Source organism: Primulina eburnea, chromosome 8 (assembly GCF_022965805.1).
Source record: "Primulina eburnea isolate SZY01 chromosome 8, ASM2296580v1, whole genome shotgun sequence".
Lineage (NCBI taxonomy): Eukaryota > Viridiplantae > Streptophyta > Magnoliopsida > Lamiales > Gesneriaceae > Primulina > Primulina eburnea.
Window position 1 is genome coordinate 17,329,223 of NC_133108.1, and position 21,522 is coordinate 17,350,744.

General features: G+C 40.1%; 1 long non-coding RNA gene across 1 annotated transcript in view; it reads left to right on the forward strand.

Moving 5' to 3' along the window:
• The first annotated feature begins 19,857 nt into the window (after positions 1 to 19,857).
• The window catches only part of LOC140838911 (uncharacterized), a 94,668-nt gene continuing 93,003 nt past the window's right edge, over positions 19,858 to 21,522 (forward strand). Inside the window, exons 1-2 of the long non-coding RNA XR_012119681.1 lie at positions 19,858 to 20,008; positions 21,417 to 21,509. This is a non-coding gene — a long non-coding RNA (uncharacterized lncRNA). The remainder of the gene's footprint in view (positions 20,009 to 21,416; positions 21,510 to 21,522) is intronic.

Below are 21,522 nucleotides of genomic sequence, written 5' to 3' on the forward strand. Positions count from 1 at the left end.
ACCTCATAGTTGGTCTCAAGACTCTCTCGGATCTTCTAGGAGCTTGTTTCTCCTCTCTTGGCTCTTCGGGTGTGGGTTCTTCAATTGTGGTTGTCTCTCAAACTTCTTCGAGTTCTATCATCTCTCCTATTCTATCCAATAGAAATTATTTTTCCAAAAAAGTTGCATTTCTAGAAACAAACACTTTTGTTTCCTATGGATGATAAAAATAGTATCCAACTGAATACCTTGGATATCCCACAAAGTAACATCAAATTGATCGAATATCCAATTTATCTCTCACTATCTGCTTCACATAAGCAGGGCATCCCCATATTCTAAGTTAAGAATATTTGGGAGGCTTACCCATTCATATCTCATATGGTGTCTTATCAACTGCCTTTGAATGAACATTGTTCAACAACAATGTCGCTGTCTCAAGTGCATATCCCTAAAAGGATGGCGGCAACTCCGTGAATCTCATCATAGACCGAACCATGTCCATCAAAGTACGGCTACGACGCTCCAAAACACCATTCAACTGTGGTGTAGCAGGCAGAGTCTAGTGCGAGAGAATCCCATTCTCCTAAGATACTCTTGGAACTCGGGACTCAAGTACTAACCACCTCGATCCGATCGAAGTGTCTTGATGCTTCGTCCCAACTGTTTTTCTACTTCACTTCTGAAGCCTTTGAAAGACTTCTGAATTCTTTGAACCTTTCAAAGGCTTCAGACTTGTATTTCATCAAATAAAAATAGCCATACCTCGAAAAGCCATCGGTAAAGGTGATGAAGTAGGCATGTCCATGCTCGCTAAGCGGACCAAATACATCGGTATGGATCAAATCCAATAACCCTTTGGCTCGCTCCACATGGCCCTTAAAGGGAATTTTGGTCATCTTTCCATTTAGATATGATTCACAAGTTGGGAGAGAATTAAAATCAGACATATCAAACATGCCCACTCCCACTAGCTTGTTCATCCTTCTTAGGAAAATATGTCCTAATCGAGCATGCCATAATTGTGCCGAATTTAGAGTATCTTGTTTTTGCTTGTTTGTTGTTGTTATTGCTTGGACATTGTTTAGTGGAATATCTTTAAATTTTAAGGTATAGAGATCGTTTTCAAGTTTTCCAGTACCAACTAAACATTCATTCTTGTAAATATTGCAAACACATTTGCTAAATAAACAAGAATATCCATCTTTATCAAGCATAGAAATGGAAACAATTTTTTTCACAAATACGGTACAAACAAAACATCTCTTAAAATTAACTTAAAATCATTGTTCAAAAGAAAGTAAACATCTCCAATAGCATTAGCAGCAATTCTTGCCCTATTACCCATTCTCAAGAAGGTCTCACCTTCCCTTAGTCTCCTACTTCTTCTCATCACTTGCAAAAAATTACAAAGATGTGAGCCACAGCCGGTATCCAATACCCAAGAAGTAGAGTTAATTGAATTGTTTACTTCAATATATAACATACCATTTCCAGAACCCTTCTTGGCAAGATATTCTCTGAAGTTACGCCTTCAATGTCCAGGATTCTTGCACTGATGACAGATAACAGCGGGAAATTGGAGAGGCCGAGAGTTATGCTATTTTTTATGGAATTTTCAGCCGTGGGTTTAGGGGATTGGTTATATTGGTTTATGAATTTTAAGTGTTTGTAAGATATGGTAAAAATTTTGGGAAATTTAGGTTAAGTTTCGAATCGATTCGGGTTAAAACCGGGACACCGGTACAAGTTTTAAAACAATTCGGTTAAATTATGATATGGGCTCGAGTTTACCCTAAAAAAAACTTTAAATATGTTTTGGGACATTTTTTATGAGTTTGGTAAGTTTCGGATCAAAATAAAGAGTTTTGGATTTATCCGGGATTTAATCGCCGTACGAAACATTAATTAAAGGATTAATTGAAACGCCTGGATTTATGCTTAATAAAATTATGGAAAATTATATTTAAGCTCAATTAATTATTAGAAGTCTAAGTTTTTAAATTGGGAATTTTATGCTTAGGTTTGGTTTAATTCGAGATTAAAACGCATTAATAGGTTATATTTAAAGATTAATTTAAAATTCATAGATTTACGCCAAATAAAAATATGAGAAAGTTCTTGTAAGCTTAAATAATTATTTGGGACGTGTTAGAGTCAATGAAATTAAGAAAATGTCAAAGAAGTGAAATTTTACGTCTATGGGCAAAATGGTAATTTTTGGGTTTCGAGGGGCAAAATGGTCATTTTTCACCCGGGATGAGATTTTCGTCAAGGCAGCGCCCTGAGCATAAATCATGATATTTTTAAATGTTCATGCATCACGATTACGATTTTTTTTACGCTATTATAATAATTATGGTGCATGCTTGGTTTAAAGGAATTGAGAGAGAAAAAGTGAGAAAGTGAAAAGCACTCCGTCTCCGCCGCGCTGCGTCGTTATTTCGTTTGTTTTCTGTCAAAACAAACCAAGGCATGTTTATATCTTCTTTCATACTTCAATCAAGCTATATAGGTAGTTTTTTAAAATATCGCAAGTACATGATTTTAATGCAAGAAGATCGAAATGGTTCATATTTAATTATGTTATTTAATTATATTACGTGCAAAAATATAAAATATTCATTTTTGAGATTTATGCGATATGGCTTGTGGTCACTTTACTACCATGAGATTTTTACTTCACCCGGTCGTCAGTTACCGGTCAGTTATTGGCATTACTTCATCTGGTCGTCAGTTACCAGTCAGTTCAGTTGTTTCACCCAGTATACTGTGGCAGTAATCTGATCAGACAAACATTACTAAACCCGGTCGCCAGTTACCGGTTCGGTCGCCAGTTACCGGTCAGTTCAGTTCAGGGGCCACTTGCGTAGACCATAATCTTACCAGAAAATTATTACATGCTATTTCATTACAGGTCTCCAAGAAGCAAACATTTCCACTTACGATTTTCAGTTCAGTTATGCACGTATTATAATTACTCATGATCAGTTATTTTCACTTTATGCCTCATGACCTGATATTTCCACTTCGCATGCAATTTTATTAATATTACTTGTTATCTACGATATATGCATGCTGAGTATTTAGACTCACTAGACTTGATTGTTGTAGGTACTGATGAGGTCGGGACCGAGGGCGGGGACTAGTGAGCTAGCTTGGGTCAGCAGTAGTAGGAACCCGAGGACCTCATTTGCAGCATTTACTATTTTATTTCAAACTCAGATTTTTATCTTTAGTTGAATTATTTTAAATTGTTATTTTTCAAACATTTCTATTTCCGCTGTGCTATTTTTAAACATGGAATACTTTTATCAGTTATTTTTATGAATGAGGCTTGTTATTTATTTAAAAAAAAAAATTCCGCAAATTTTCAAGAACGAATTTTCGGGCCTTTACAGTTGGTATCAGAGCCTATGTTCTTGTAAAGGGTTGTACTACTACTGAAGACGAGAAGCTCACGAAGCCACGTCTTCGGTCTGTAAGTTTTACATTTCAGCATTTTATTTAAAGCATGAACCATTTTAACAGCATGATCTCATGAAATATTTTACGTTCAGATTTCAATTATTCAGTCTTTATTTAAATTTAAATAAATTATGAAACTATGCATGCTAGTTACGTATGAGTTATATATGCAACAGTATGCCCCATAGACGCCAGGTTGGACGCCCGAGAGGTGGTGTTGAGCACTGTCATGAGGACGGCGAGGATCAGAGGCAAGAGAGGCAGGGACCTCCACCGGATATGAATGCCCAGATGCTAGCTGGGATGAATAGATTCTTCGCACAGTTTGCGTGGAACAATGCCGCGGTGGCAGCTAGGCTGACAAGGCTTGAGGCTACTTACGAGCGATTCATGAAGATGCGTCCTAAGGAGTTTTCAGGGACGACGGACCCTATGATTGCCGAGGGCTGGATCAAGTCCCTCGAGTTTATGGAGTTTGGAGATGCAGACAGAGTGCGCTGTGCCACCTATTTATTCGGAGGAGATGCCCGCTTATGGTGGGAAGGAGCATCCAAAGCCCTGAACTTGGCTATACTGAGCTGTACACACTTCACGGAGGTATTATACTCCAAATATTTTACTGAAGAGGTGCGCTCCAGGTTGACTACAGAGGTCATGACCATGAGGCAGGGAGATTCGACTGTTATAGAGTTCATTCAGAAGTTTGAGAGGGGCTGCCATTTTGTGCCCCTTATTGCGAATGATGCGGGTGCCAAGCTGAGGCATTTTCTGAATGGCCTGCGACCGATCTTACGGCGAGATGTTAGGGTAGGTGATCCTACTACATATGATGTTGCTATCTCCAGAGCACTAACGGCAGAAAAGGATCAGATTGACATTGAGAGAGACCGTCAAGGGAAGCGACCATTCCAGGCACCGCACCGTCCTCCTCCTCCTCAGCAGCAGCAGAATAAGAGGCATTTCCACGGTCCACTCGGAAACAGAGGCCAGCAGCAGTAGCGGGGACGCGCAGTCCCTAAGACCTTTGAGCACCCAGTCTGTCCCAAGTGCACTCGCCGCCATGCTGGAGTATGTATGTATGGCTCAGGGAAGTGTTACAAGTGTGGTAGCCCAGACCACGTGCTGACGCAGTGCCCTCAGAGGAACCTGCCTACCTAAGGCAGGGTGTTTGCTCTCCATGCAGCGGAGACGAACCCGGAGACCATTCTTTTGACAGGTACCTTTAAGCTTTAAATTAATATTTGAATTTCAAAGTTTCGGGAATCGGGAATAAGATTTTGAACTTAGAAATTGCGATAGGATTGCATGCTCTATTCAATATTGTTTTGGGGAAACTAGGCTAGAAGAACTGTGACCTTCGCATGTCTATAAGTTAGTCCTTGCAACTATTGGGTTAGCTTGATGTTCCAACCTTTCAGGGAGAATTTTTATAGCCTGTTCCGCTACGAAAGCCTTGATAGATTCAGGGGCTACCCATTCATTTCATCTCAGAGGTCTTTGCGAATTTCCTCAAACTTAAGACCATCGGGCTTGATACAGCGTTTTCAGTGGTATTACCCTCTGGAGAGGAGATGACAGCTACGAATGTGATCCGAGACATAGACCTCGAGCTCCATGGAAATCTTGTTTATGCGGATCTTATTGTATTGCCGATGCCATAGTTTGACATCATTCTGGGATGGATTGGCTACTGAGGAACAGAGTTTTGATCGACTTCCAGCGGAGATCTGTTTTAGTCCGACCGCCAGGGATGGAGCAATTCCTATTTGAGCAAGACATGTACTTTCCTTTACCGCGCATTATACCTTGTGTCCAGGCTAGGAAGCTCATGCGTAGAGGGTGTCTTGAATTTTAACGAATTTCATATCAGTTCCCGAGGCACCCAGTCAGTCAGCCTCAGATGTCCCAGTTGTCAGGGATTTCCTAGACGTTTTTCCAGATGACGTCTCTGGTTTGCCACCTGTGCGAGAGGTGGAATTTTCTATTGAGCTTATGCCGGGTACCGCACCGATATCAAAAGCACCGTACCAATTAGAACCGACAGAGATGGCAGAACTAAAGAAGCAGATTCAGGAGCTTCTAGACAAAGAGTTAATTCGCACGAGTTTTTCACCATGGGGTGCGCCAGTGTTGTTTGTGAAGAAGAAGGATGGGTCCATGAGGCTATGTATTGACTACCGGGAATTGAACAGGGTTACAGTCAAAAACAAATACCCACTCCTGCGGATTGAGGATTTATTTGATCAGTTGCAGGGAGCTTCAGTATTCTCCAAGATTGATCTGCATTCTGGTTATCACCAGTTGAGGGTGAAAGACGCCGATGTTTCGAAGACTGCCTTCAGGACTCATTATGGCCAATACGAGTTCCTTGTGATGCCGTTTGGTATGACGAATGCGCCAGCGATCTTCATGGATCTCATGAATCGCGTATTTCAGCCGTATCTTGATCAGTTCGTGATAGTATTCAAAGACGACATTCTTGTCTACTCAAAGTATCGCGAGGATCACAGCAGACACCTGACCACAGTGTTGCAGACCTTGCAGAAGCACACGTTTTTCGCCAAGTTCAGTAAGTGCGAATTCTGGTTAGAGAAGGCGGCGTTCTTAGGCCACATTGTTTCTAGCAGCGGTATTGAGGTAGACCCAGCAAAAGTTGCAGCAGTCAGAGATTGGGTTGTGCCGCAGAATGCATCTGAGATCCGCAGTTTTCTTGGGTTAGCAGGATATTATCGGAAATTCATTCAGGGATTCTCCTCTATCGTAGTTCCACTCACATCGTTGACAAAGAATAATGTGAATTTTTCAAGGCCCGGTGAGTTTGTTCTGTATACCGATGCTTCGAAGCTCGGTCTTGGCGCAGTATTGATGCAGCATGGGAAGGTGATAGCATATGCTTCTCGACAGTTAAAACGCCACGAGAAGAATTACCCTACCCATGATCTAGAGTTGGCCGCAGTAGTTTTTTCCTTGAAGATTTGGAGGCATTATTTGAATGAAGAGATGCCAGATCTTTACCGACCATAAGAGCATCAAGTACTTCTTTACGCAGAAAGAGCTGAACATGCGTCAGAGGCGTTGGTTGGAGCTTGTTAAGGATTATGACTGTGACATTGGCTACCATCCAGGTAAAGCTAATGTGGTTGAAGATGCATTGAGCAGGAAAGTCGCAGTGATGACTCATTTAGCTGTTTCTAGACCTCTTCAGTTTGAGATACAGAGGTTTGATCTAGAGACTTACCCTTGAGATAGAGTTCTCCGTCTATCTACTTTGGCGATTCAGTCTTCCCTTCTAGACCGTATCCGCAGTGGTCAGTTAGCAGATGAGCAGTTGGCCAAGTGGAAGCAGAGAGATGAGGCCAAGGGCAGTGTGTTGTATTCAGTCAGCGACGGTATAGTTAGATACCGAGACAGGATGTGGGTTCCTAGCAGTGATACTATCCGAGCAGATATTCTATCAGAGGCCCACATGTCGCCGTACTCTATTCATCCAGGGAGTACGAAGATGTACAGAGATCTGCAGTTATTGTATTGGAGGCCCGGAATGAAGAAGGACATCAAACATTTTGTATCCGAGTGTCTGACCTGTCAGCTTGTGAAAGCAGAGCATCAGAGACCAGCAGGTATGCTCAAGCCCCTTCCTATTCCCGAGTGGAAGTGGGAGAATGTTACCATGGATTTTGTTGTCGGTTTGCCGAAGTCAGTCAGAGGATCGAATGCTATATGGGTGATTGTTGAGCCGTCTTACCAAATCAGCGCACTTCTTGCCGATTAAGACGACTTTCACCATGCTTCAGTATGCAGAGTTGTATATCCGGGAGATAGTCCGACTTCATGGTATTCCTGTTTCGATAGTATCTGACCGAGATCCTAGATTCATTTCCTCCTTTTGGAAGAGTCTGCATTCAGCGATGGGTACGAAGTTGTTGTTTAGCACAGCTTTCCACCCTCAGACAGATGGTCAGTCAGAGAAAGTTATACAGATTTTAGAGGATCTTCTCCGTGCTTGCGTCATTGATTTCTCAGGGAGTTGGGAGTCGAAGCTGCCATTGGTAGAGTTCACCTATAACAACAGTTTTCAGTCGTCTATAGGTATGGCTCCGTATGAAGCACTGTATGGTCGTAAGTGCAGATCGCCTATTCATTGGGATGAAGTAGGGGAAAGAGCAGAGTTGGGTCCGGAGATCATTCATCAGACCACCGATGTAGTGGTCAAGATCCGTAGGATGAGGACTGCTCACAGTAGACAGAAGAGTTATGCAAATCAGCGAAGGAGAGATCTAGAGTTTGCAGTCGGCGACCATGTCTTTGTGAAGATAGCACCTATGAAAGGTGTTATGAGATTTGGGAAGAAAGGGAGGCTCAGTCCGAGATTCATTGGACCATTTGAGATTCTCGATAGGGTTGGGACGCTAGCTTATCGTGTTGCTCTTCCTCCGAATCTGGCCGGAGTACACAATGTGTTCCACGTCTCTATGCTGAGGAAGTATATGGCAAATCCTTCCCATGTCCTGAACTTTGAGCAGTTGCAGCTCACTCCGAACATGTCTTATGAGGAGATACCAGTGCAAATCTTAGACAGATAGGAGAAGAAGCTTCGAAACAAGCTGGTTAAGCGAGTGAAAGTCAAATGGCTTAATCATTCAGAGGAGGAAGCTACGTGGGAGTCTGAGCCAGAGATGAGGAGTCGGTATCCCGAGTTATTTGGTGAGTTTTAATTTCGAGGACGAAATTTCTTTTAAGGGGAGATGATTGTAGAACCCGTAAATTGGACTGCGTATAAGCCAATTTAAATTAAAATGATTTTTATTGCATGAATATTTAAATTTTTTTCTTTAAATTTATTTATTTTACGCAGTAGTTTAATTGTTACCTTTTCAGTTAAATAAGTGAGGCCGGACTGGAGTTGGAGTACTGAGATAAAAATTAAGAAAACATTCTTAGAATTTATTTTAGTTAAATAATAAGTTAATTTTTATGTAAAAGAAAGTGTAAGAATTTAATTAATTATTTAAAGACAAGTAGTGGATAAATTTCTTTGGTATTTTATTTAATGGTTTTAAAGCATTAAATGCATGTTTATTTCATTAATTTGTATTTAAATATTTTATTCATTTTATGCATAGTTCATGCATGGTAGAATTATGAAACGTCTCGTGTTCTTCTATTTAAAATGCACTAGAAAATTTTTTTTTAAAAATTCGGCCAGCTCAAATAATATATGAAAATATAAAATATTTTGCACTTATTAGAATAAACCTCAATCAACTAGTATTTAAAAATTCGAGTGAAATTGTCGTAAAGTAAAATCGTCTACTGTTTTACCAAGCCTAAAAAGCAATAAGTTGAAAAGTATAGCTCATACTAAACCTCTCAAAAACCTCTCAAAAGCATAAATAAAAATCGTAAAAATCTTTAACTTAAATCATAAAGCATAATGCGGAAATGTAGCGCTGGTCCTCGGGTTGTGTACACCTTCAGTCCAGTATCATCACCCATCAAGACCTCCCTCAATACCACCTGCATCCATCACACCTAGTGAGTCTAAAGACTCAACACACCAAATCTTTGTAACAAATAATACATAATAAAACCACATGCAACAGTGAAAATACTTTTACAAAAAAAATAACATTTTCGTGATATGCATAACATGAACCTCACCTTTACCTTTTCCTCAATCATAACATGACATAATCTTTTCATGATCATTAACATTATCTTTTCCTTTATTGATTCAGATCGTTAATTGTGACTTTTCTCAATCCTCAAAAGTCGATGGTACCATCTACATGAAACCACAGTACTGGCCGACGGGGACATCAGCGACACAGGATCGTCAACTGAGCCTTGGCCTATCCTCAATCATAACCTCATATCCTCAAATCCTCAGTCACAATTACTTTACTTTCATCAAGGTTTTCATCACTTTATAAAATCATGCATAAACATATTTTCTTTTGAAACCAAGTATGGACCATGTATTTTAAATGTCAACTTAAATCATAAAATTTCATGGACATTTAAAATAAATCATAAATAAATCATGAACATTTCATAAACATGTAAAAACAATGATCATAATATCATAAAAACAGCATTTAGGGCACTGCCATGACCTTTACTAATTTCTACGTGTAAAAAGACCGTTTTACCCCTAATCGTGACATTTTCGTTTCTTACTTTTTTTTTCTTGATTTCTCGACTCTAACAAGTCCCAAATAATTATTTAAGCTTATATAAATTTTTCGTAATTTCATTTGGCTTAAAACTTAGACTTTTACACTTATCTTTTCTTTATTATTTTAACGGTGTTTTAATCCCGAAAAATACCAAACTTTAACATAAAATTCCTAAATTCAAAATTTAGTCTTTTTATATTATTTTAGCCCTTATGGATCATGACTTGACCCCCGCGAGCCGTTTTCCAAATTTTCTTTATTTTAAAACTCATTTTGACACCTAAACTTCGACCTCGAGCCATCTCTTAATTTTTACCGAGTTACCCTCGAACCATATCGAACCGAAACTTGCCCAACATCCTAAATCAACCTACTGGACAATCAAACCATTAAAAACCCTCACCCAAAGTCAAAAACGGGGCCCCTCAAGACCCTGCATGTGCTGGCCGAGAATCACACTTGGCATGGGTTCCATATTTGTGACCGTGTGAGTCCAGCCAACGCTCTACCGCCCGAACCCAACCCAAGGACGCTTACTTAGGACACTAGTGAACCCTCCTAGCCCAGCCCGTGCCCCACGCAACGATCCTCCATAGCCTGGAAGTGGCGCAACCCTGCACAAATCTGTGCAGGTTCTCGGGTGGAGTCCTAGCCACGCTAGGACTCTTTCCCGAGCCCTCGGTTCGAGTCCAAGCATGGCTAGGACTCTCGCCCTGACTCATGACACCCCTGGCTACGTCCTGGCCCAAGCCAAGTCCAAGCCTCACCCTTAAACCGAGAAGCCCGAACGCAAAACTCACGACAGCAGCCTTCGGTTTTTGATTCCTTGTTTTCTTTGTTTTCTGCCGATGGTGGGTGGGTGTTTGTGGCTTTTTTTTCCTTGAACACTTTACCTAAACTTCATATAACATCATGGCAGTCCCTAAACACCAACAAGACATGACTTGGTACATAAAAATCATTAGTTCATAGCATGTACATGAGAAAAACGAATTTTCTGGAATAAATCTTCAAGTTCTCCATGCATACATATTTTAAATTGATACTATGATGTAGTGGATGAGAAAAGGAAGATTTTAGGCGTGCCTTTGCGTCATAAACGCACGAAATACCGACGGCGACAAAGAACGGAGAGAACCGAGGCTAGGTTCACTAAAAACCTTAAGGGAAAAGCTGTTGTCACTCTCGCCGAGACTTGCTGTGCGCCAAGGGAAGCTTTTGCTTTGGTAACAATTTTGGGCGGCGTGAAAGTGTGTGTATAGTTTAGGTTTTTAATTGTTTTTATATGCTAATCAATTTTATTAATTAGGCTTAAGGCCTATTAAATTTTAATTAAGCCCACTAGCACAAGGTAGCTTTAAATAAACTAAAAAAAAATGTTTTCAAAAATATGAGAAAACCATCTCCCTTAAATTAAATAATTTAAAATTAATTATTTAATTAAAACATTTTTCAGCCCTTGGTCTCCGTTCCTCGATCGTCACTTGAATAACCTTAAAAATGTAATTTCATGCAGAATGACAATAAAATCATAATAAGCATGTATGTCACATAATTAATTAGCCATTTAAATAAATTACTCATTTTTTTCCTAATTTCTAGACTTGCATGCAGTTGGATTACGACGCCTTAATTTTTGGACCTTACAATTCCTCCCCCCCTTAAATAAAATTTCGTTCTCGAAATTAGAACTTACCGAATAACTCTGGATAGCGGCTCAACAAGTCCCTCTCGGTTTCCCAAGTAGCTTCCTCCTCCGAGTGATTCAGCCACTTGACCTTGACCATTGGAATGACCTTATTACGCAGTCTTCTCTCTTGCCTTGCTAAGATCTGGACAGGCCTTTCCTCATACGTAATATGTGGAGTTAGTTGAAGAGGTTCATAATTAAGTACATGTGATGGATTAGACATGTACTTCCGCAGCATTGAAACATGGAACACGTTGTGAACTTCTGAAAGTGCAGGTGGCAATGCCACTCTATAGGCTAGTGTCCCAATCCTCTCCAAAATCTCAAACGGACCTATAAATCTTGGACTAAGGTTTCCTTTCCTGCCAAAGCGCATAACTCCCTTCATAGGAGCTATTTTCACAAACACGTGGTCGCCCACTGCAAACTCTAAGTCCCTTCGTGTCTTGTCCGCATAACTCTTCTGTCGGATTTGTGCAGTCTTCACTCTCTCACGAATTTTGACCATATGAATAGGAGATCTACATTTCCTTCCATAGAGTGCCTCAAAAGGAGCCATCCCAATTGCTGATTGGAAGCTGTTATTGTAGGTGAACTCCACTAGAGGTAATTTCGGTTCCCAACTGCCTTGGAAATCGATAACACAAGCTCGTAGTAGATCCTCCAAAATCTGTATAACTCTTTCTGACTGACCATCGGTTTGAGGATGGAACGCTGTACTGAACAATAACTTGGTCCCCATCGCTGCATGCAGACTTTTCCAAAAAGAGGACGTGAATCTCGGATCCCTGTCAGAAACAATAGAAACTGGAATCCCATGCAGACGAACTATCTCCCGAATATACAATTCTGCATGCTGAACCATGGTGAATGTCGTCTTAATAGGTAGAAAATAAGCTGATTTCGTAAGACGATCAACTATCACCCAAATGGAAATCGATCCTTTCCCAGTCTTCGGCAATCCCACTACAAAGTCCATAGTGATATTCTCCCATTTCCACTCGGGAATAGGGAGTGGCTTTAATTTCCCTGCTGGTTTCTGCCTTGACTTGCTGACAAGTCAAACACTCGGATACGAATCTCAAAATGTCTCCCTTCATGCCTGGCCACCAATACAACAACTGCAAATCTCTATACATCTTTGTACTGGCCAGATGAATGAAATATGGTGTGTCATGGGCTTCCCTCACAATCAGATCTCTCAAAGAATCGCCACTAGGAACCCATAGACGGTTTCGATAACTTACTAAACCATCCACCACTGAATATAAATTCCGGCCCTTGGCTTCATCTCTAGCTCTCCACTTTTGCAACTGCTCATCAGTAGACTGTCCGTCTCGGATCCTATCTCTCAATGTCGACTGGACTGATAATGTGGCAAGATTAGGGGCCTCGCCCCTAGCATATACTGCAAGCTCAAACCGCTGTATCTCGGACTGCAACGGTCTTTGGAGTGATAAATGAGTGATAACTGCTGCCTTTCTGCTCAATGCGTCTGCCACTACATTAGCTTTCCCCGGATGGTAGCTAATGTCACAATCATAATCCTTCACTAACTCAAGCCATCTGCGTTGTCTCATATTCAACTCCCTTTGGGTGAAGAAATACTTCAAACTTTTATGATCGGTGAATATCTTGCACTTCTCCCCATACAGGTAGTGTCTCCAAATTTTCAGTGCGAAGACTACCGCTGCAAGCTCAAGATCATGAGTAGGGTAGTTCTTTTCATGGATTTTCAACTGCCGCGACGCATAGGCGATAACTCGGTTGTTTTGCATAAGAACTGCGCCCGAACCAAGTTTAGAAGCGTCGGTATAAAGGACGTACTCCCCTTGCCCCGATGGCATAGATAACACTGGTGCTGATATCAAGGCTTGCTTCAACTTGTCAAAACTGTCTTGACACTCGGGTCACCAAATAAACTTTGCATTTTTCTTTGTCAAGGCGGTCATAGGTACCGCTATAGATGACAACCCCTGAATAAACTTGCGGTAATAGCCAGCTAGTCCCAAGAAACTGCGAATCTCGGTGACGCTCTTCGGCACTGGCCACTCTTTCACTGCCTCTACCTTACTCGGATCAACTTCCACTCCACTGCTGGAAATGATGTGGCCTAAAAATGCCACTCTATCAAGCCAAAACTCGCACTTGCTGAATTTTGCAAAAAGCTTCCTGTCTAACAGTACTTGCAGTGCTGTTCTCAGATGGCGGCTATGCTCCTCTCTGCTCTTGGAATAGATCAATATGTCGTCGATGAAGACAATATAAACTGATCCAGATACGACTGAAATACGCGATTCATTAGATCCATGAAGATCGCTGACGGATTGGTCAACCCGAATGGCATGACCAAAAACTCATAGTGCCCATATCTAGTTCTGAATGCTGTCTTATGGACATCTGTTTCTTTCACTTTCAACTGATGGTATCCCGAACGCAGATCAATCTTAGAGAAAATCGATGCTCCTTGCAACTGGTCAAATAAATCTTCGATTCTTGGCAGTGGATACTTATTTTTGATAGTGACCCTGTTGAGCTCTCGATAATCGATGCACAGACGCATACTACCATCCTTCTTTTTCACAAATAATACCGGTGCGCCCCATTGGGAGTAACTAGGGCGAATGAAACCCTTGTCTAACAAGTCCTGTATCTGATCTTTCAATTCTTTCATTTCTGTAGGTGCTAGACGATAGGGTGCTTTTGATATAGGAACTGTGCCCGGCACTAGATCAATAGAGAATTCCACCTCACGATCGGGCGGAATGCCAGAAACGTCCTCAGGAAAGACGCTAGGAAAATCTCTCACAATGGCAACATCCTCTAACTTCTGACTGATAGACTCCTGAGCAGTAGTGACGCATGCTAGATAAGCTGAGCATCCTCGCTTAATAAGCTTCCTCGCACATAAACAAGAGATAACGTGCGGCATTTGCTTGATCCTCGCCGCCTCAAAAACAAACGGTTTACCATTAGGCGGTCGAATAGACACTGATCGCTGACTGAAATCAATCGACGCTCCATTCACTGATAGCCAATCCATCCCAAGTATAATATCGAATCCGAGCATAGGGAGCACAATAAGATCAGCCTGAACTACATTTTTTAATAAACGAAGCTCCAGATCCTTGACAATTTTAGACGTGAGCATCTGATCACCGGATGGAATCGAAACTTTGAAACCCAAACCCATGTCTTGAGGAGTAATATTCAGTCTTTTGATGAAGGTTTCAGATATGAAGGAATGTGTAGCTCCTGAATCTAGCAATGCATAGGTAGCTACACCTAGAATGATAATCCTCCCTGCGGTGAAAGATGTCTTTAAAATATTTTCGAGTTGAAACTTAAGGATTTTACTATCATTAGTTTTCCCCAAATTCATAAGAAGATTTTGCGTTGAACTTAAGCATTTCGTGAAAATTGTACTTTAGCCCTTAAATTTTCGTATGTTATGCATTCTAGTCCCCCAATTTTTGATAATTGCACTATGGCCCTTAAATTTTCGCATAAATCAATTTAGTCTCTTAAAAATTTTCGGAAATTACCCCTTAGTACTCAAGGTTTCGGTATTATAAATTGATCCCTTACCGTTTTGATTTCTTACGCTTTGGTCCCTTAATTAGCGAAAATTGCATCCTAGTTCCTAAGTTTTCGAATTTTGCACTTTTAACCCCCAAATTGCGGAAATTGCATCGAAATCCCTTGCCACAAATTCGAAAAACCCAAAGATTAATCGGTTATGATATTTTTTAATTTGGCCCTAAAACTTTTTATTTGGAAACATAACATCCTTTTCATAAAATAAGTCACCAAATTCATAACATTTTCTAGGGTTCTTAAAATCATAACTTAAACCCCACTAAGAAGAGCATGCGACCTAAATTCCACTAAGTTAAATCTTGTTTCCCAAATCAATCCTAGTAACCAATTTAACATTTCATGCAAGAATAGGCACTATAAAAATGTTAAATAACTAGGTTACCTGTGATAAGAGTAGTGTCTGCTTCTTCCTCCGCTTCCTCGGCATTCATAACATACGCTCGCCCTACAGTAGGTGTCTTTCTCTTTGGGCAATCAACAGATTTGTGCCCATTTTCCTTGCAGTAGAAACACTTGTAGGTCCCCCATTCGCACTTGCCAAGATGCGGCCGATTACATTCTTTGCAGGGTTGCCTCTCAGTAGGCGGTGGTGCTCCTTGATTCTGTGGCCTCTGCTGCCCTTGCTTCTTGATTTGACCTTGGGGTTTTTGAGGCCCTTGAGGTCTAGGTGGACCCGTATTCTGCTTCTTGCTTGGCTGACTGTTATTATGGTGTTGTTGCCTTTTACGCTGAATTTCAAAATCAATATCCTTCAAAGCTTGCTCATACTTGAAGGCACAAGTAGTGGCGGTAGCATAATCTAATGGATGCATCATCATAACATTGTTGCGTAGAGAAGGACGTAGACCATACATGAAGTGCCTAAGCTTTTCTGCAGGATCTCTCGCAATAAGGGGTACAAAGTGACAACCCCTATCAAATTTCTTCACAAAGTCGGCAACAGACAAGTCTCCCTGTCGGAGGCTCATAAACTCCCTCTTTAGTCGGCCTCTAACATCCGCAGTAAAAAATTCTCATAGAAAATTTCTTTGAATTGTGGCCAAGTGATAGTAGCAAGGTTAACACCATGCTCGACCCCCTCCCACCAAAGTGAAGCATCATCCCTAAGCAGGTAAGTGGTACACCTCACACGGTCAGCATCTCCCATATTCAGATAATGGAAGTGTACCTCAAGAGAACGAATCCAGCTCTCGGCAGCAAATGGATCGGTGGTGCCTTAGAATTCCTTCGGCCCTAGCCTCCGGAATTGATCATAGATGTCCTGTGGTGGCCTAGGTGTCTGTTGTGTCTGCTGCTGCTGCTGTAACTGCTGTAACTGTAACTATAGCTGCTGCTGCTGCAACTGCTGTTGCTGTAACTGTTGCTCGAATAAACGAGCCATCCCCTCAAGAGCACGAGTAGCAGCATCTTGTGGTGGTGGTGGAGGTCCATTCCCTTGGTTGTTTTCTTGACGGTTAACACTGTTCTCCTCTTGGTTTTCAGTGACAGGGGCACGTCGAGGAGGCATTTTATCTGAACGTTTCCAAACTTCTAACGTAACCAACATGCATTTAAATCTACGTTCGCTAATCATGTGAAAATTCATAACATAAATGGCAACTTAAGCATGCAGAGCAAAATACTTGAAATACTAGTAAACATGTAGCATAATCGTGTGGTATTCATAACGTCGTGCAGGTAATATCATAAAATCACATAAAGCATGTAAAACTTACAACTTTGAGGCTTGACGACTGATCTTCTCGGCGATGATGGTGGCACAACCCTTTACAGGACCTTTGCTCTGATACCAACTGAAACGTCTCGTGTTCTTCTGTTTAAAATGCACTAGAAATTTTATTTTTACTTTTTTTTAAATTCGGCCAGCTCAAATAATATATGAAAATATTTTACCTCAATCAACTAGTATTTAAAAATTCGAGTGAAATTGTCGTAAAGTAAAATCGTCTACTGTTTTACCAAGCCTAAAAAACAATAAGTTGAAAAGTATAGCATATACTAAACCTCTCAAAAACCTCTCAAAAGCATAAATAAAAATCGTAAAAATCTTTAACTTAAATCATAAAGCATAATGCGGAAATGTAGCGCTGGTCCTCGGGTTGTGTACACCTTCAGTCCAGTAGCATCACCCATCAAGACCTCCCTCAATACCACCTGCATCCATCACACCTAGTGAGTCTAAAGACTCAACACACCAAATCTTTGTAACAAATAATACATAATAAAACCACATGCAACAGTGAAAATACTTTTACAAAAAAAATAACATTTTCGTGATATGCATAACATGAACCTCACCTTTACCTTTTCCTCAATCATAACATGACATAATCTTTTCATGATCATTAACATTATCTTTTCCTTTATTGATTCAGATCGTTAATTGTGACTTTTCTCAATCCTCAAAAGTCGATGGTACCATCTACATGAAACCACAGTGCTGGGCGACGGGGACATCAGCGACACAGGATTGTCAACTGAGCCTTGGCCTATCCTCAATCATAACCTCATATCCTCAAATCCTCATAGTCACAATTACTTCACTTTCATCAAGGTTTTCATCACTTTATAAAATCATGCATAAACATATTTTCTTTTGAAACCAAGCATGCACCATATATTTTAAATGTCAACTTAAATCATAAAATTTCATGGACATTTAAAATAAATCATAAATAAATCCTTAACATTCCATAAACATGTAAAAAAAATGATCATAATATCATAAAAACAGCATTTAGGGCACTACCATGACCTTTACTAATTTCTAGGTGTAAAAAGACCGTTTTACCCCTAATCGTGACATTTTCGTTTCTGCCTTTTTTTCTTGATTTCTCAACTCTAACAAGTCCCAAATAATTATTTAAGCTTATATAAATTTTTCGTAATTTCATTTGGCTTAAAACTTAGACTTTTACACTTATCTTTTCTTATTTATTTTAACGGTGTTTTAATCCCGAAAAATACCAAACGTTAACATAAAATTCCTAAATTCAAAATTTAGTATTTTTATATTATTTTAGCCCTTATGGATCACGACTCGACCCCCACGAGCCGTTTTCCAAATTTTCTTTATTTTAAAACTCATTTTGACACCTAAACTTCGACCCCGAGCCATCTCTTAATTTTTACCGAGTTACCCTCGGACCATATCAAACCGAAACTTGCCCAACATCCTAAATCAACCTACTGGACAATCAAACCATTAAAAACCCTCACCCAAAGTCAAAAACGGGGCCCCTCAAGACCCTGCATGTGCTGGCCGAGAATCACACTTGGCATGGGTTCCATATTTGTGATCGTGTGAGTCCAGCCAACGCTCTACCGCCCGAACCCAACCCAAGGACGCTTACTTAGGACACTAGTGAACCCTCCTAGCCCAGCCCGTTCCCCACGCAACGAGCCTCCATATCCTGGAAGTGGCGCAACCCTGCACAAATCTGTGCAGGTTCTCGGGTGGAGTCCTAGCCGCGCTAGGACTCTTTCCCGAGCCCTCGGTTCGAGTCCTAGCATGGCTAGGACTCTCGCCCTGACTCATGACACCCCTGGCTACGTCCTGGCCCAAGCCAAGTGCAAGCCTCACCCTTAAATCGAGAAGCCCGAACGCATAACTCACGACAGCAGCCTTCGGTTTTTGATTCCTTGTTTTCTTTGTTTTCTGCCGATGGTGAGTGGGTGTCTGTGGCTTTGTTTTCCTTGAACACTTTACCTAAAGTTCATATAACATCATGGCAGTCCCTAAACACCAACAAGACATGACTTGGTACATAAAAATCATTAATTCATAACATGTACTTGAGAAAAACGAATTTTCTGGAATAAATCTTCAAGTTCTCCATGCATACATATTTTAAATTGATACTATGATGTAATGGATGAGAAAAGGAAGATTTAGGCGTGCCTTTGTGTCGTAAACGCACGAAATACCGACGGCGACAAAGAACGGAGAGAACCGAGGCTAGGTTCACTAAAAACCTTAAGGGAAAAGCTGTTGTCACTCTCGGCCGAGACTTGCTGTGCGCCAAGGGAAGCTTTTGCTTTGGTAACAATTTTGGGCGGCGTGAAAGTGTGTGTATAGTTTAGGTTTTTAATTGTTTTTATATGCTAATCAATTTTATTAATTAGGCTTAAGGCCTATTAAATTTTAATTAAGCCCACTAGCACAAGGTAGCTTTAAATAAACTAAAAAAAAAACGTTTTCAAAAATATGAGAAAACCATCTCCCTTAAATTAAATAATTTAAAATTAATTATTTAATTAAAACATTTTTCAGCCATTGGTCTCCGTTTCTCGATCGTCACTTGAATAACTTTAAAAATATAATTTCATGCAGAATGGCAATAAAATCATAATAAGCATGTATGTCACATAATTAATTAGCCATTAAAATAAATTACTCATTTTTTTCCTAATTTCTAGACTTGCATGCAGTTGGATTACGACGCCTTAATTTTTGGACCTTACAAATTATTTTGGTAATTTTAAAGGTTCATGCATTAAAGATTTTTAAGTTTCATTTCGCGCTCGAACGAGGAACAAAGACCGGAGAATCTTCAGGAAAATTATTTTTTTATTTACATAATTTATTTTTATTAATTAATATAAGGTATTTTTAAGCATATTTTTCTAAAACGGGATTTTATTGGGTAGTTATACTCGCAGGATTTTAATTTTAACGGTACGTAAATTTTATCGAATCGGGAGAATTTTTGAGGCTTCGGCTAATATTTTCAAAATCTTTCTGACACGAAATATTTTTCGGGATTGTGTTTGAATTTAATGGGTCTACTTTTAAACTTGTTAGGCTTATATATTTTTTTTTAAAATTTAATTAACAAATAAAGGGCCATTAGTTGAATTTTTAACCATTTAATTATTGTACAAGTGGTGACCCTATATCTATTATTCTTTAAACCAACCGACACCCTCTTCATTCCTCTTTATTCTCTCGGTTCCAACCATTTCCCCACCACCTTTCCTCTCTCGTTTAATTATTTAATCCATCAGCTAAGGTCTCGGATCTTGCTTGTCTTGCAATAAAGAATTTCTTCGGCTTTCGGCTCGTTTCCCTCCCGCATTCTGCATCATTCAGGCACGCACGTACTTTTTTTTCTCTTCATACACGCTCGCTGATAGTATACTGATCTTTATGAAAATGCATGAAAGTTTATAGATCCAGCCTTGTGCATGCATGATTTTTCGGTTTTTCTTTGAATGCTTGCATTTTTCGGTTGCTACTCATAATCTTGCTGATGTGTGGTGCAAGGGGCTGCTGTATAAGGTTGTCAAGGGCCTGTACAGCCCATGGTTGTAGAGGTTTAGGTGCTGGTGTGAGCAGCTTGTTTGGGTTTTGATGATTAAGGGTGAGGGCCGATCGGTTGTGAGGTGTGTGGTTCGATCCAAGCTCCTGTTACACCAGCTGTGCGAGGGCTTGATCCAGCACAGGATCAGACCCTGGGGAGGTCTGAGATGGGGCTGGGATAGCTCGAACTACGCTGGAGTTGCCGGATCAAACGACCAAGCCATGTTTTGAAAGGTTGACGCGGTAGGAACTCCTTGGTGTCTAGCGGTCGTTGGTCTTGTGCAGCTTGCATGGAGCTAAAGCCGTGTGTCTAGTGTGTCAAGTAGAGTCCCTAGGTGGTCAAGGAGAGGTCGGTTCATGGCTGGTACGTTGGGTGGGGTTAATGGAGTGAGTTTTAGGGAAGGTATTGCACAAGGGAGGGAAATTGGAGAGGCCGAGAGTTATGCTATTTTTTCTGGAATTTTCAGCCATGGGTTTAGGGGATTGGTTATATTGTTTTATGAATTTTAAGTGTTTGTAAGATATGGTAAAAAGTTTAGGAAAATTCGGTTAAGTTTCGAATCGATTCGGGTTAAAACCGGGACACCGGTACAAGTTTTAAAACAATTCGGTTATGTTATGATATGGGCTCGAGTTTACGTCTAAAAAATACTTTTAAATATGTTTTGGGACATTTTTTATGAGTTTGGTAAGTGTTGGATCAAAATAAGGAGTTTTGGATTTATCGGGGATTTAATCGCCGTACGAAACATTAATTAAAGGATTAATTGAAACGCCTAGATTTAAGCTTAATAAAATTATGGAAAATTATATTTAAGCTCAAATAATTATTAGAAGTCTAAGTTTTTAAATTGGGAATTTTATGCTAAGGTTTGGTTTAATTCGGGATTAAAACGCATTAATAGGTTATATTTAAAGATTAATTTAAAAGTCATAGATTTAGGCCAAATAAAAATATGGGAAAGTTCTTGTAAGCTTAAATAATTATTTGGGACGTGTTAGAGTCAATGAAATTAAGAAAATGTCAAAGAAGTGAAATTTTACGTCTATGAGCAAAATGGTCATTTTTCACCCGAGGAGAGATTTTGGTCAAGGCAGCGCCTTGAGCACAAATCATGATATTTTTAAATGTTCATGCATCACGATTACGATTTTTTTTACGCTATTACAATAATTATGGTGCATGCTTGGTTTAAAGGAATTAAGAGAGAAAAAGTGAGAAAGTGAAGAACACTCCGTCTCCGCCGTGTCGCGTCGTTATTTCGTTTGTTTTCTGTCAAAACAAACCAAGGCATGTTTATATC